The sequence below is a fragment of the Erpetoichthys calabaricus genome, chromosome 3 (assembly GCF_900747795.2).
Source record: "Erpetoichthys calabaricus chromosome 3, fErpCal1.3, whole genome shotgun sequence".
Lineage (NCBI taxonomy): Eukaryota > Metazoa > Chordata > Cladistia > Polypteriformes > Polypteridae > Erpetoichthys > Erpetoichthys calabaricus.
The window spans coordinates 304,921,036-304,937,783 of record NC_041396.2 but is presented as its reverse complement, the minus strand read 5'-3'; the positions used below and the strand labels follow the sequence as shown (position 1 = coordinate 304,937,783).

Below are 16,748 nucleotides of genomic sequence, written 5' to 3'. Positions count from 1 at the left end.
ACATGTTCAGACATTTAAACCTGTTCAAATCTGAGCAGAGGAGACTGCAGTGGGACCTCATCCAGGTATTTAAAATCCTCAAAGGCTTTGATGAAGGAGATCCAGCAACATTCTTTTGGTTTAAGGGTGAATCACGTACTCGAGGGCATCAGTGGAAAGTGCATTTAAAACGGACACCAGGAAGCACGTTTATGCAAAGAGTTGTGGGGACTCTGGAACAAACTACCAAGACATGGAGTTGAAGCAGAAACCTTGGGAATCTCCAAGAAGAATCTGGAGGAGATATTGGCCGTCAGCTAAACAAACAAGCTGGACGGATGGAATGGTCTCACCTCATCTGTCAAATTCCTACAGTTCTCAAGTACAGCAGCTTACATTTTTAATTAGAAAAACGAAGATATAAAGAATAATTTGAAATGACTGCTTAGTAAACAGGCTTGTGAACAATTTGGCACATTGAACATGTCAGCCTTGTGTCTTCTTCATAAACATCTTAGATTGATTTGCAGCTTTTATTTAATGGTCTGTACTGTGTTTACTACTTGTTTGTGCATCATACAGTGTACGTTTTGGTAAGTAAAAAGTAGCGAATAATTAAAATAGCAATCTACATTTATAATTACATCAAGAATTATGAACATCTAACTTTGTACACTGCAGAGAAAAAAAAAAAAAAAACCCTGCATAAACAAAGAAAATGAGCATTTTAACAGCAAAAAAAGCCGTAGTGCAATTACTGATTAAGAAGGATTCAAAAGCAGAAGTGCTTGTATACTTATGTACATTTAAGCCATGTTTACCTGCCAAAATCAACTGATTGAATTAATGTGTCAGAACAGACATGTCGTCTTGTTGGAGAAAAGGTGAGCACTACTTTTTTTAAATAAACTGACACATTACAAAAAAAAAAAAAAAAAGTTAAGACAGCTTGTAATTAGAAGCATTTTATTTTACACTGCATGTATTATGAATACATATTTTCCATATATATTTTATTACTTAAAAAAGTATGCATTTAAGTTCATTTTATTTATTTTAGGGCTGTCAGATGGAACTTCATGATTTGAATTGATCTGAAATGGGTCCCATTCAAAAGGCAAAGGCAGACGCTCAACTGTGATTCGGATTTCCTCGTACCAATTTCAGTGCTGTGTTACTCCAGACACGCTTCTCGTAGTTGTGATATTTTGCACATCATAATGTGGAATTGTCATTATTAACACATCATTGTGCCCGACGTCACAGTTTGGGAAACTTGTCTGCCCCACTGCTCCCCTTTTTAAACAGCACTTTACTTATTAGTATCTTTATTAAATATAGAAGCACATCTCTGGTACCCCAGAAGTATCATTCATTTCCTGGTCCTGTCCCAAAACACTCTTAAAATCCTGTGATTCCCTAACTGCAGCTCAACACCGAGACATTCTCATTAATGCAAATGAAAAATAACAATTTAAAATCTCCCCCGTGAACTGCTTTTTCAGTGTCACCAATGCACTTTAGCTACCGCCACCAATATGTGGCGTCCCCATCCAACATGGCTGCTGGCTTGACACACAACACCTAAAACAAAGAGGAGTCATTAACAATATTCAGGATACCTTTATTACTGTTCTGCTGCATAGATAAAAGGGGGTAAAAGACTCCATTCAGTTTTATTCCATCCGTTTCTCATTAAACACAAGCTTTTGGAGTTCAGCGCTTCAAACTTAACAAGTCGGAGTCCACACACTATGTACCAGGGCAAATTTACTTTGTTAATTTTAACTAATGACATCCTACAGATCTTGTCATTTTCTTCTATTTTTTTTCCTTCAAGGACCAGAGAGCCAATTAGCTTCTTTTAAGAAAGCATGGGTGTCAGCAGTACAGGGTGGACCAAGTGTGTGTGTGTGTGTGTGCGGTTTTGTATTCTTCTCGATAATGTCACTTTGGATACATAGGGAATTCCATTTTGGGGGAAAAGGCCGTGTTTTCATCCACCCCTTATTTTGAAGGCTGCAAAATCCACACAACTGATTCGTAAGGGCTGCATGCTTGTAGACGCACTGCAAGTAAAAAGAAATCAAAAATGCAGTGAAGCACTGTGCTAGTGTTTATGGATGGAAGGATTTGCACTCTTTTCATGGTCAATTTCATTTACAGCTTGCAGTCCTGACAAGCAGTAAAGTGCTACGTGTAGGCTTGCTCACTCAGCAGTCAGTTCCAGACAGCAGAAAACTGTGCACATTCGTGTCTCTTATAGGGAGCACCTGTGCGGTGGCTTTGAAATTTAAATAACAGTCGCCGAGTACAGAAAGGATTTTGAACTCTTTGCTTTCGATTTTGCTGTGGTTTCTACTGCCGCTACGGTTACTATTCATAATATAGTGTATTTAAAAGACATACATTAAGTAACAATTCTGAGTATTGTATGTTTGAATACATTCAAATGTGTGCTAAAGTTTTAACTATATTTGTTGGCTAACCTGAGAGCTCTCATTTTGTTTTAGTTTTCTTTTTTAACATTTTTCTTCTTTTCGGCTGCTCCCGTTAGGGATCATCTTCTTCCATATCTTTCTGTCCTCTGCATCTTGTTCTGTCACACCCATCACCTGCATGCCCTCTCTCACCACATCCATAAACCTTCACTTTGCCAAATCAATATGCAGACAATACAAATTTATTTTTTAACATAAAGCCTACTGAATTTCATTTTGTCAATAAACAGCTAACATGTGTGGTCTATAATTTAATTATAAAAATACACAAGTTAGTGCTGGGAGGTATAGCGGTTCATACCGAAAACAGTTTATTTTTGTTATGATATGGATTTTTCTTATACCACAATACCGGTTTAAATAGCCTAAACAGCATTTAGAACATGGCGCAGCGGGAAACTGTTTAAGGGGGGACCTTTTTCACTGCTACACCGCTAAACACGCATGCAACGGAGTACATGCGTTAGTGGAGGTATTGAGCAGTGAAAATGGACAGAGAACATTCTGAAATTGAAGCTGTAGCAGACGATAAACTTGAACATGATGACACAGAAGAACTTTTGCTGAAAAAAGGAGCCACGTGTGTTGTCTGGAGATTTTGGTTTTAAAAGGTCGGATGTGGACCAAACAACTATTTACTACAAATGGTGTCGAGCTAAAGTTGCTGCCGAAGGCGGCAATACAAGCAATTTGCTGCACCACCTTAGCCACAAACATGCTTTGGAGTACCATGAATGTATGAAACTAAGATTGGCACCCTCCACGTCCTAAAACTGAAAAAGCTAGCAGACACTCGAGTCAGACGTCACTTGTAGACGCATTTGCTAGAGTACTGCTTACGACAAAAAAAGCAAGCGGTGGATCGAGATAACCAATGGCATTACAGTCCATATAGCTAACGTGTCAGTTGACAGAGATTAACATTAACAGAAAGTGGAGTTAGTTTACAAAAAATAATTTACTATTTATTCTTTTTCTAAGATGTTCACTGCAATACAACTTTTGACAAGCACCTCTGGATATTTTACTAAGTCTAAATGTCTCTTTGGATGGTTAAAAATATGTTGTTTGCAAAATTTGTTCAGTAAAATGGTTCTATATTTTGACTGCAACTGTAATACAATGTGATTCCTTCTCTTCATTAGTGCCACCCCCTTGAAAACTATCACTTTATGGGGCCATGCAAACCTGTATTAATACTTTTGTGCACATTGAGATGTTTTCTTGTACAATGTACAATTCCCAGAACAGTGGAATAGGGATTCTTAGCCAGTCTACTGCAGTAATTGCAGTGGAAAATGTGGTTAACATCCACTCGTTCATGGGGGAAAAAAAATACTGTTGAATACTGTGAAACTGGTATTAATTTTGAATAATACCACGATATAGAATTTTGGTCATACCGCCCAGCCCTAACACAAGTTAACACTTTCATATAGAACACCAGACGTCTGTGTCTTACACTAAGCTCCTGCAAACCCAAAGTTATATTAAAAAACAAACCACAGAATATTCGGTAACACCAAATCAATGATTGGTATCGGCCCTGATCGGAGTGTCCCTAGTATGCAGGAGTCTCCCTATCACATTTGGAATTCAATCTACTTCCTCTATTAACTAAATGCAAAAGTTTGTGTCAATTCAGATCTGAAGACCTGTAAGCTTTGCAAGCAACCCATTGCAGCATATCCCATCTAAATCTGGCACGAAACAAAAGACAGTCAGGCTCTGTAATCAACTGGCATATGCCAGGCCTAGTTTTAATAACTGAGTAACATGTAGTTAATTCTGTGCAGTATGGCATCACCCTTTTGTCCGACTCGCATCAGGTAATGTAATTCAGTTTATTTTTATAGGGTGATCTTCACCGAATGCCAGCTCAGAGCACTGTAATGTAACAGATTGTGGTGTCAGCAATTAGACCACCAGGTGGCAGATAAATACCCACTCAAACTTCTAACTTTATTTATATTGATACAACACACACAGATGGAAGAAAAACAAGAATCTGATATTTCTGGCCTTCAATCATCCCAGAATCCTCAGCCTCACTTTGGCATTCCAACCTCTTCCTTTATCTTCTTTTATTATGTTTACTAGACATTAAGAACAGCAGTGCATAAACATTAGTAGGAACAGTCTATATTAAATGGCTATATATTTACTGGCTTGTATGTGGCTGTAATATGCGTCTCTGTATTGTGTGCCTTTAATTTTCTCTCGCAGTATTACTGGTTTGTATTTCCGTAAAATGCCTGTAATTCTGACAGTAATACTGGCTTTGATGTCTGTAAAATGTGTTTAATTTTCTGTCACAATAGTGGGCAATCAGCAGATTCTCCCCAGCAACTGATGTAATGTGTGGCGTGCAGCTGATAATTATGCCTGTTGTGTCTCCCTAGCAAGTACTGTGCAGTTCCCTAGCAAGTATTTTAATCTGTGCTGGTGTGCAGCTGATTACTGTATGTGTGGCATCTCCCCAGCAACGGATTTTATGTGCGCGAAAATAAATCTACTTTTAAAAGTCATCCTATTGTAATATCATGAAAATTTGTATATTTAGGAAAACCCCTTCAACGACTGACACTTTACCGGGCCAAGCTGACATCCTCAGAGTGAACAATTGCACAACAACACACACTAATCCCACCTCTTTGGGGGAAGCTGGTCTCCGCATCTCAGTACCCGATTGGATTTTTCGTGCCTTATTTTTTAAGTGTTACCTCATTTACTGAAATCTGATTGGATCGCCACGCGATATTTTATAGGTCCCGCCCTCTCTGTTTTGTGTGACGCTTGGCAGCCCTTGAAGCATCGCACCATGCCCCGTGCATGCGCACTCCACCAGAAGACGCACACACACGGACACTGGATGCACACAGGGGTTTTATTAAAGAGGATGTTTACTAGCTGTGTAAGCCCGTGCTGTAAAAGCCCGGGGTCCTAGAAACTATTGAAATCATCAGGAAAAAAAAAAAAAAAAACTGAAATGAAGATATGTTCGATAATTGAAACAAACTACTCTCTCTCCTAAGAGGATTCGTTTTGCTGATGTGCTCGCCTCGCTTGTGCATTAGCAGCAGGAGGAAAAGTTAAAGGGATAACATTTTGCCGATGTTCACAGCTAAGTGACTGTCTTTCTTCTGAGTTTTTGTTTTGCCGACGTGCTGGCCTGGCTTGTGTATCCAACGAAGTTGGATCCCTTACCCCAACTCCACCTCTCATGTCTGGGCCGGACAGACAGACACACACACACTTCCATGCGTAGACATTTATATATAAACTAGCTGTGTAAGCCTGTGCTGTAAAAAGCACGGGGTCATGGAAACTATTGGAATTGTCAAGAAAAAATAAATAAATAAATAAATGTTAATAAAATGAGATGTCAGGTAACAGTTTCTTCAGAGGTTTCATTTTGCCGGCGAGCTCGCTTCGCTTGTGTATTAGCCGCTAAGTGAGTAAGTCTTTCTTAGGAGGTTTCACTTTGCCAACATGCTGGCCTCGCTTGCGTATCCTTGGAGGTGGAGCCCTCACCCCGACTCCACCTCTCACATCTGGGCTGGACAGACAGATGCACACACTTCCACGTATAGACATTTATATGCAGTATAATATATATATTTATTTTTATAAGATGTAAGACAGAGATATATTATAGATATATGAATTTCCCCATGGGATTACTAAGGTTAATCTAAACATTCAAGTAAAAAACAATGTGCCTTCTGTAAACGGTAAATAAACTTTACATTAATATAAACAAAGTAGTGCACTTATTCAGAAAATTAACCCACAAATAGACCACCAAGACACTTGCAGGCTTTGCATAAATGCAAACAGGCACACTGCGTTTTTCTGTAACAAGACCACGATGTCTCGGCAACTTCCACTTTTTTTTTTTTTTTCAAGAAAGGCTAATATGTCGACATGCTCTTCCACGAAGCCACGGCAAGCTCTTGTTGGGCTGCAATTGAGCCGTGCCATACTAAACACATGCTCTGCAGCACAGCTGGAAGCAAATGAGCACACAAATGTTTGTGCAACTAAGCACAGCGCTCAACTTCATATAGTAAATGTGAGGAAATGAAAATGTATCAACAGAAACCAACGTGCTGCAGCAATACAGTTTCCAGCGAGAGTTTAAATATTATGGGAGAGACAGAGCCCTCGTACTAAAGAGTGTTGCCACTATCACCAGCACTTGTTGCCACCAATTCTGAACAGTGCAGAATAAAAACTGTCCCACAGATAAATAGTTGTAGACCCCCGTCTTAATGCAACAAAATGTTTAATAGTTGACAAAAACATTTTAACCTGTAGAGAGGGGGGGGGAAAGAAAAATAAAAAATAAGTAAAAGCCACATCCCTACTTCAAATGCAATAGTTTATAGGCTTTAACTGATGAATATTTCCATAATTGAGAAATAAGATACTTTCACACATGTGCATCCAAGAACCACCTTGCCGGCTCTGATCAGGTATGCGGTATGACACCAGGGCGAGAGAGGTCACCGTCGCCGACAGTATTGTCACTTAGCACCACACCTCTGAGAAGCCAGCCCAGGAAACAGTGACCATGCCCCATACCTTTCCAGTCCAAAAGAAACGAAAGGGCCCATCCCATAAGGTGGAGTGTCACTGATAACCTGAACTCACAGCAGGACAGAACTCCCAGTTCGATGCTACTTGAGCGCCTCCTGTGTTATAGCGTCTCTTCCATGTGAATATTAATTTCAGTCTTTTTAGTTCTTATTTCTGCAAAGAAAATGAAACAGAGTGGCCCAGCTGGCACCCCAACTATTTCTGGGACTCTACAAGTCACTCTGTTCCACAATGCCCACTTCAAATTCCTTGTATCGACTTGCATATAGGGTCCTTCATGGGTTTGGTATAATTGGTTGCGTTAGCCCCTTTAGTTGGCATTGTGCAGTAACAATGTCAATTTCATACAGACTTACATTATCACGCCAATTAAGGTTCTGACACTGCTGAAGTTGCCATCTTATTAATACCTGTGATTTGATAGAAAAGGTGCTGCAAGTCCAGCCATGCACACTGGCAACCTATGAGACTCAATTGTCAAAAGCCAAAGCAAACCGGAAATGCATTCCTAATGTAGGCTATAAGGACTCATCCCATGAAAAAGGAGTATTGAAACATTTTTTTTTTTTTTAAAAAAAAGGTTACAAACCGATATTTTATCATTATTTTGATACTTTTGATAACCTCAGTGCTGCGGTGGGCTGGCACCCTGCCCGGGGTTTGTTCCTACCTTGCGCCCTGTGTTGGCTGGGATTGGCTCCAGCAGACCTCCCGTGACCCTGTAGTTAGGATATAGCGGGTTGGATAATGGATGGATGGATGGATAACCTCAGTGGGCATATTCTTGATCTTGCTGCTCATAGACTACATTTACCAGGCATTTGCATTGATCCTCTTCATCTTTGCTCCCTCGGTGTTCTCCAAGTGTTTATGCACATTTGCCAGTTTCATCTTCCTGCTCCATCGTTTTTCACTCGCCATCTTTGATGTCAGCTACAATTTCTGCTATGCTATGAATTCTTATTCTCCTAAACCTCTCAGGCCCTGCTCTCTCTGGTTTATCTGCTTGGATGCAGTAGCCGCTAAACTGCTCCTTGCTTCCAGATGGAATTCTTCTCAGCTAATTGCGTTGAAGAACTGGCTGTCCTCTTTCTAAACTGTGGTTAACCTAGATCTCTCTGCATCACAAAAGGAGCATCCAACGAGTCCATTTAAAATTGGGGTCAGGCTGCCGCTGCTTCTCTAATATAGTCCTTTAACAGACACGTGATGCTGCAGCTCCCTTAGCTGGTAAGATGGCACCACTGCTGTTCCTATTGGTACAGTGCAAGACATGGGACCCTGGAGGGAACAACTGATTTGGGGTACACTTCAATATGTAATGGGAACAAATGTCTACATGTAAGATTAGTTCAAAAATGATTATCATGATTGACATGCCATCATGGATTCCAAGGGCGATTCCTACCCCACCACTAACTGTTGTCCATTGGCAGTCCCCAAGCCATCAGTTTAAAACACACACAAACAGGTCAAGATGTTAGGTTTATACTTAAGTACGGTTATGAAATCTGGTAGTCAGATGGCAGGCAGCGAGTGCAAAGCCAGCATACTTGACAAAACACTAGCAACCTAGCAACACATTCACATGGACAGACCAGGCACTTCAAATTTTGTATGAGTCAGCAGTGGGAGGACCCCCTTCAATATGCTACATCAACAACAAGCGTGTCACATACCGTTCAGACCTGACAGCGAGCGCAAATCCACGACACAATGTGCAAGGTGGACGCCACTGGTAATTCGAAATCCGAATTCCACATCACGGTATGTGGAAACACAAATCCGACAAAGGCAGCACACAAATCAGAGGTCTAAGTTTAAACATATATATATAAAAAACAGGAATGAGAACAAAACAAAATCACCTTTATTTTGTTTAGCACTTTTCTAAAGCAAACAGCACTGCAAAACCCTTTAAGTACAGATTGAGTGGTATGTACGTTTTTTTGCTTTGCATGGCTCTCCAACGGGTTATGTAACTTGCTCAGGGTTGCACAGGACCAGCAACCTTACAGCTGAATCCATTTTGTTAGCTGGTCATGGGTGTGTGGTATAGAGGCTATAATCAGCAGTGACCACGAGCCAAGCCTTAATGTCACTGCTAGCATGCCTGCTGAGTAGCACAGCCAGCTCCAAAAGAGCTTTTTCCTTCATGAATCAGTCTCTGCAATTACAGCTGACAACTACAGTGGCTTTCTGTCCACCCACTGGACACACAATCCTCAAAATATATACGCCAATTACATTCCTGCACACTAAAATTTAGCAATGGCCGATTTATCCTCTTAGTGTCTCTGGGGTCTTTGCTCATTCTGTAAGTATGTTGCTTTTCATCTCCACTTCCAAAGAACTGCATGCTAGGTGACTTGACATTGCCTGTGTAGGACTAATGACCCACAGGGCCGTAACTTGTGGTGTTTTCGCTCACCTTGTTCATTTGGAACAGATTTTTTGGAACTCTGGAGTGATTTTACCCATAGGTAGATGCAGACATGCCAATCGCACTGTAGTGCCAACCAAAACCATCACCATTTCCAAAGGGTCTCAGTGCAACACCAAGCAAACCCTAGAATGACTGATTTAACAAGGGACCAATCTAACTACAGGGAATACAGTGCATTATGGGAAAACATTTCTACCAGTAACTAGGCAATCTCAGTATAAAAATAAATCCACACATGCATATACATCCATCCATCCATCCATCCACCCTCTTCCACTTATCCGAGGTCGGGTTGCGGGGGCAGCAGCTTGAGCAGAGATGCCCAGACTTCCCTCTCCCCAGCCACTTCTTCTAGCTCTTCCGGGAGAATCCGGAGGTGTTCCCAGGCCAGCCGGGAGACATAGTCCCTCCAGCGTGTCCTGGGTCTTCCTCGGGGCCTCCTTCCGGTTGGACGTGCCCGGAACACCTCACCAGGCAGGCGTCCAGGAGGCATCCTGATCAGATGCCCGAGCCACCTCATCTGACTCCCCTCGATGCGGAGGAGCAGCGGCTCTACTCTGAGCCCCTCCCGGATGACTGAGCTTCTCACCCTATCTTTAAGGGAGAGCCCAGACACCCTGCGGAGGAAACTCATTTCAGCCACTTGTATTCGCGATCTCATTCTTTCGGTCACTACCCATAGCTCATGACCATAGGTGAGGGTAGGAGCGTAGATCGACTGGTAAATTGAGAGCTTTGCCTTATGGCTCAGCTCCTTTTTCACCATGACAGACCGATGCAGAGTCCTCATCACTGTGGACGCCGCACCGATCCGCCTGTCGATCTCACGCTCCATTCTTCCCTCACTCGTGAACAAGACCCCGAGATACTTGAACTCCTCCACTTGAGGCAGGATCTCGCTCCCAACCCTGAGAGGGCACTCCACCCTTTTCCGGCTGAGGACCATGGTCTCAGATTTTGAGGTGCTGATTCCCATCCCAGCCGCTTCACACTCAGCTGCGAACCAATCCAGAGAGAGCTGAAGATCACTGCCTGATGAAGCAAACAAGACAACATCATCTGCAAAAAGCAGTGACCCAATCCTGAGTCCACCAAACCGGACCCCCTCAACACCCTGGCTGCGCCTAGAAATTCCGTCCATAAAAGTTATGAACAGAATCGGTGACAAAGGGCAGCCATGGCGGAGTCCAACTCTCACTGGAAACGGGTTCGACTTACTGCCGGCAATGCGGACCAAGCTCTGGCACCGATTGTACAGGGACCGAACAGCCCTTATCAGGGGGTCCGGTACCCCATACTCCCGGACCACCCCCCACAGGATTCCCCGAGGGACACGGTCGAACGCCTTTTCCAAGTCCACAAAACACATGTAGACTGGTTGGGCGAACTCCCATGCACCCTACAGGACTCTGCTAAGGGTGTAGAGCTGGTCCACAACTAGGACAAAAACCACATTGATCCTCCTGAATCCGAGGTTCGAATATCCGACGGACCCTCCTCTCCAGAACCCCCGAATAGACTTTTCCAGAGAGGCTGAGAAGTGTGATCCCTCTGTAGTTGGAACACACCCTCCGGTCCCCCTTCTTAAAGAGGGGGACCACCACCCCAGTCTGCCAATCCAGAGGCACTGTCCCTGATGTCCATGCGATGTTGCAGAGACGTGTCAACCAAGACAGTCCTACAATATCCAGAGCCTTGAGGAACTCCGGGAGTATCTCATCCACCCCCGGGGCCCTGCCACCAAGGAGTTTTTTTGACCATCTCAGTGACCTCAGTCCCAGAGATGGGGGAGCCCACCTCCAAGTCCCCAGGCTCTGCTTCCTCATTGGAAGGCATGTTAGTGGGATTGAGGTGGTCTTCGAAGTACTCCCCCCCCACCGACCCGAGTCGAGGTCAGCAGCGCACCATCCCCACCATATACACAGTGTTGACACTGCACTGCTTCCCCCTCCTGAGACGCCGGATGGTGGACCAGAATCTCCTCGAAGCCGTCCGAAAGTCGTTCTCCATGGCCTCCCCAAACTCCTCCCACACCAGAGTTTTTGCCTCAGCAACCACCGAAGCCGCATTCCGCTTGGCCTGCCGGTACCTATTAGCTGCCTCCAGAGTCCCACTGGACAAAAGGGACCGGTAGGACTCCTTCAGCTTGACGGCATCCTTCATCGCCGGTGTCCACCAACGGGTTCGGGGATTGCCGCCACAACAGGCACCGACCACATTACGGCCACAGCTCCGGTCAGCCGCCTCAACAATAGAGGCACAGAACATGGCCCATTCGGATTCAATGTCCCCCACCTCCCTCGGGACGTGGTTGAAGTTCCGCCAAAGGTGGGAGTTGAAGCTGCTTCTGACAGGGGGCTCTGCCAGACGTTCCCAGCAGACCCTCATAACACGCTTGGGCCTACCAGGCCTGACTGGAATCCTCCCCCACCCCCCCACATCCTCCCAGGTGGTGATCAGTTGACAGCTCCACCCCTCTCTTTACCCGAGTGTCCCAGACATGTGGCCGCATATTAATTTTAAAACAGTACAAGCATTTTGGGGTTTACAGTACTAGAAGGAAACATCAAGTTTCCTGTCAATTGCAGAGTTGTTGTCACTCCAAAAACTTGCTATGGCACTTGTAGAAAAAAATATGTCCATTTCAAGACCTCACGGAATGAGACTAAATGCTTCAATGTGATCTGTACTTCACAGGAGAATTATTACTTTGACGTAATCGGGAGTTCATGGTTATCAAGAGGGAAGCAATGCGTCGTTTGCGAGATGGTGCAGCACATCAGGGAGGGGAGGTTGTGGAGTTCCGCTATTTGTTTTGGAACCGTTTATTAGTGGTACTGAGCTTCAGATGCGGGTATTGATACTGAAGTCAAAATTTTGGTACCGATGCAACACTAGTAAGCAAATATGAATCAACAATCCCAAATAAACACTACGAATCAATATTTACTGTACTAAAAGACAGTGGACACGTGATTTAAAGAGAACTCAAATAAGAGATGAGATTAGGCTATTGGAGAGGAAATATGCAACATCATGAACAGAAATGAAATTTCACTCGATACGTCTACTGTCTAAAGGAAACTGATGCACGTCACTGTATTCCCTCAGTAGAACTTACCAAAGAATAACCTCGAGGGAATGTGTCCTTTCTGTAATATGCACAGCAACGCATTTTCATGTTCTCTTCTAATTATCAGATACAAAGACATTCTGCCCACAGAGCTCTACTTGTTAAACAAATAATCATTGTAAATGTATCGGTGCTCTTGTTGAATCTTCAAGACGATTTTCCCTAAATAAAACATTGCCTCTGCCGCAATGAATGCAATCCAGAACACACCCATGGGGCATTTGTTACTTCTGGTTTGCTTGAAAGCTTCCTGTGTGAAATGCAACCCAAAACTATCTTGAGACGTTTAAGTAACTAATCATCTCCCAATTCAGCACAAAGCAGACGAAATATGAGTGTGAAAAACGCCTGAAGATTAAACCGGTCCAAACATGGAATTAGTGCTGTACTGCAGTATGAGCAATAAGCATAATAAACACTAGGTTTGGAAAATCAGTGACATCTAGTGGGGAAAGATTAAAAGTGCACAAAAAGGTTCAGTATTTTTTTTCCCCAAGTCGAAAATGTCTCTTCACAATCATGGTATGCGTTAATTTGCCAGATGACATTGTGTTCCAGGGGTGTGGAAATCAAATTTTTTTCTATTTGTCCACGGACAAGTAAACTTAGAAAATCCACTTGTCCGCCAGTTAAATTCACTTGCCCATAAACAAATAACAAAAGTGAAAAATAGTTTATTTTTTCTGATCTCTTTTATTGATACCAAAACTGCCTTCCATTTTAAAACTGAAAAAAGTTCTTTCAGGGAGTAGTATTTTGCCACCTTGCTCTAGAACATTATATAAAGATTCTCTTCTCATTTTAACTCACTAATAAACAATGCCTTCATTATAGCTACACTAGTTCTGTTTCACATATTACAGTTACGTAACAGAACACTGTCCTGATTCATTTTTTGCCATGTTCTTCAGCTTTTGTCTTGCAACATCTTCTCCCCCAAGAATCTTTACCATCTCAGACAGCATGGACTGAATGCTGTTCATTTCTGCTTGAGCTGAACTGCATGGTTCCTGGACTGATGGTCCTGCAGAAGTGGATTGCTGATGACTTTTCAGGTTTTTATGAGCGATGTGCCTGTTGCCAGATGACAGCCAGAATTCCACAGCTGGTAGTGGGTCATACTCTTCTAAAGGTTTGCCATTAACAACAATGCGCATCTGGTTTTGAAGGTTTTCCTGAGTCAGGCGGGTTCTTAGAGAACTCTTTACTAAATTCATATTGGAGAATAATCTCTCACAAGAAGAAAAAATAATCACGTCTAAGTGAAGATTTATATAGATATTTCATAACATTTGGAAACCGTTAGAATGTTTTCTTCTTTATTTTTAATAAACTGACAGCGTGAAACCAACTTGTTTTATATGAAAAATTCTCTAAATCAAAAACGATCTATAGACAGCTCATCAAAATTGATGTTGTCACGCAATAAATTTCTTAACTCCTCAATATATCACAACCTACGTGAAATCGCAAATTTCAGGAAAGATTAACTGCCTAACAAGCTTTGTTATGTGGTGAAAACATTTGCATTGTAAGTAAAATGACCGCATTTTTATGTAGAAACAATGAATTTTATCAATCGTCTTCTATAATACTGTACACTACCGTGGCTGTTTGTCTGGCCAGGATTTTAAATCACCTGTAGCTCGCAAACCGTTTCACTTATTGACTTGAAATTTGGTACACATATACTACGTGACGTCTACTATCCGCTTTTGGGGTGATTTGTATTACTCTTCATTGTTATTTTATTTTATTGTTGAATCAACTCTCAGCACCGCGCAGCAGGGAGGCCGTGCGGCGCATGCGTATATGCGCCGTTCTCATTCCCCACCACCTTCGCTAATCATTCTTGTGGCAGATTGAAGGCTTAAGTGCCAGCTTAAGTGAAAAATTAAAGAAAACGTACTAAGTAATTGCAACACAAAAACTAACAATCAGTTTTAAAGCAAAAAGATGCCAACGAAAGAAGAGAAGCAGTGAGCCGCTAGGGTGGAGAAAAGAAGAACTGCTCAGGAAGCAGCAAGCGCATCAACCTCTGAGCAAACGAATGCTAAACAGAGACAGAGAAAGAGGATGAAAACTAGGAATGTACAAGTCAAGTGTATTCACTGCACGTTACCGTGCAGTACACCGTTACTGGTAATATATAAAAGTTATTGATTAAAATGAAAAATCATCAGATTACATCGTAATGTCAGCATGAAAAAAATGACCGCATCTCCAAGTGTGTAAATAGTAGGGTAAAATACTTATGCAAGACCATAAGAGTGCTTCCCCTTTGAAAAATCAGCCGTCATTTTGTAAACAATATTGAAGACCAATTTCAGACATGAAGAACATGCTTAAGTAGACGGTTTCCGCATGAAGTACATACCCAAATGTTTAAAATTTGAAAGTAGTGTTAAAGATGTGCCCTGCACAACACATATTTTTTCTCTTGTCTCTTGCACTTGTCCGCGGACAACTGAAACCAGAAAAACACGCTTGTCCGACGGTCAATTTACCTGTGTCGGACGAGTCGGGCGTTGGATTTCCGCACCCCTGTGTTCTAAAGTGAAGAATTTTTTTTATACATTTTAAAAAGTCTGTTGTTGCAGCTTACAATGGTACTCTTTGTAACTTGGGGTTCACAGGTGACAGAAAAATAGTAAGCTTACCCATTAACCAGATTAAGCCATCTTAAAACTACCGCTTAGCTTCCTGCTGCCATACACCTTCGAATGGCCTTTAGCTCTGCATTAGAGGACCTTCCATGAGTCACATATGGAGTTTGTATTGATACGACTCTTAATGAACTTGGGGGTAAAAAACAAATAAAATGTGACACAGCATAGCTTCTCAAATAGTACAATCATGCTTTGAAATTTCCCAAGTCAATACCAACAGACCAAGTTTTGGACAACCAAGAGAAACGCAGTGCAAAAATTGAAAACTAAAGCAGTTTGTCCACTACTGCCTAAAAAGGGTAAAATACAAGATTGCCAATTTAGTCACTTCACCTACCACACTTGAGAATTAAGGAAACCATTTTGAGGTTTTTCTAAAAGAGCTGTTCACCTCATGATATATAACGTTTATTCTTGACATGTTGGTGAGCAACACAAGCCTCAGCCGAGCCAAATATCAGAAAACTGTCTTTACCCCCTTCAACATTCTGCACAAATGTGCCAGTTAACACATGCAGGCTAATAAACCGCATGACAGATAACCACGCATTTCAACAGAAATGTAACCTATCAGCATCAACTGACAGGTCACGGAATGAGGCCCATCCAAACATCAGCGATCTTCAAGAACACACAACAACATTTCTCTTGTGCTGACCTCTCCTACTTGGAATTACTCAAAATTGCACTGGCTGAAGCAACCACTGCATGCACGCCTGGGCCATAATTCAAAAGACAGCGATTTCTTACTTTGTGAGTCTAATCCATTCTAAGAACTCCTTAATAAGGTAAATTTTGCAACACAAACATAAATTTAAATTCAAAAAGAAAAAAAATGTTGGCCCCAGACAACAATCTAACCTGTACAAAAATTGTTACAACTAGAATAAGAACATTTGTCTTATTTGGGTTTATTTTGATGAAACTTCCCTCCATTAAACATAAGGCTGTTTACCCAAGCTTCATCACTGCAGGTTTCACATTCAAAAACAATGAGACCAATGGTCTTTTTCAGCTATTTCACTATCTTGTTTTACAGGCAGGATACTCAGGATAATGCAAGAAGATATGTGAGCAACACACGACAAACAAACTAAAACAATAGCATACGAACACATACTAACCCTAACCCTATGATTGACTGAGAGACTGTGATTAGGTCAAAAGGTGTTTGCTGCATCCAGTCCCTCTCTGACCTGCAGGAAGCAGCAAGATGCACTCGTAATGACTGAAGATGATCCAGCGTTAGAGCTGGCAGCACACGCTGGAAAACTCGAACCACACTTGGTCCTTGAAACTTCAAATATTCAGCTTCACTGCGGTTTTGTTAAAATAAAATGGGTATTAACTTTTTCAAGGGCAGGTGTCGGGGTGGGGAGTCAGCATTAAAGAATTGAAGGCTGCACACAGAGAAACAT

The 16,748-nt window shown here is 42.1% G+C and overlaps 1 protein-coding gene across 2 annotated transcripts in view; it reads right to left on the bottom strand.

Annotated features, from left to right (window-relative positions):
* The window catches only part of cdk4 (cyclin-dependent kinase 4), a 54,655-nt gene that overhangs the window by 11,326 nt on the left and 26,581 nt on the right, over positions 1-16,748 (bottom strand). The window contains exon 2 of one of the 2 annotated variants that reach the window (XM_028798655.2): positions 8,762-8,896. The exons of the other annotated variant lie outside the window; for it this stretch is intronic. The gene's annotated coding sequence lies outside the window, so the exon portion shown is untranslated. The remainder of the gene's footprint in view (positions 1-8,761; positions 8,897-16,748) is intronic. 2 annotated transcript variants of the gene reach the window in all.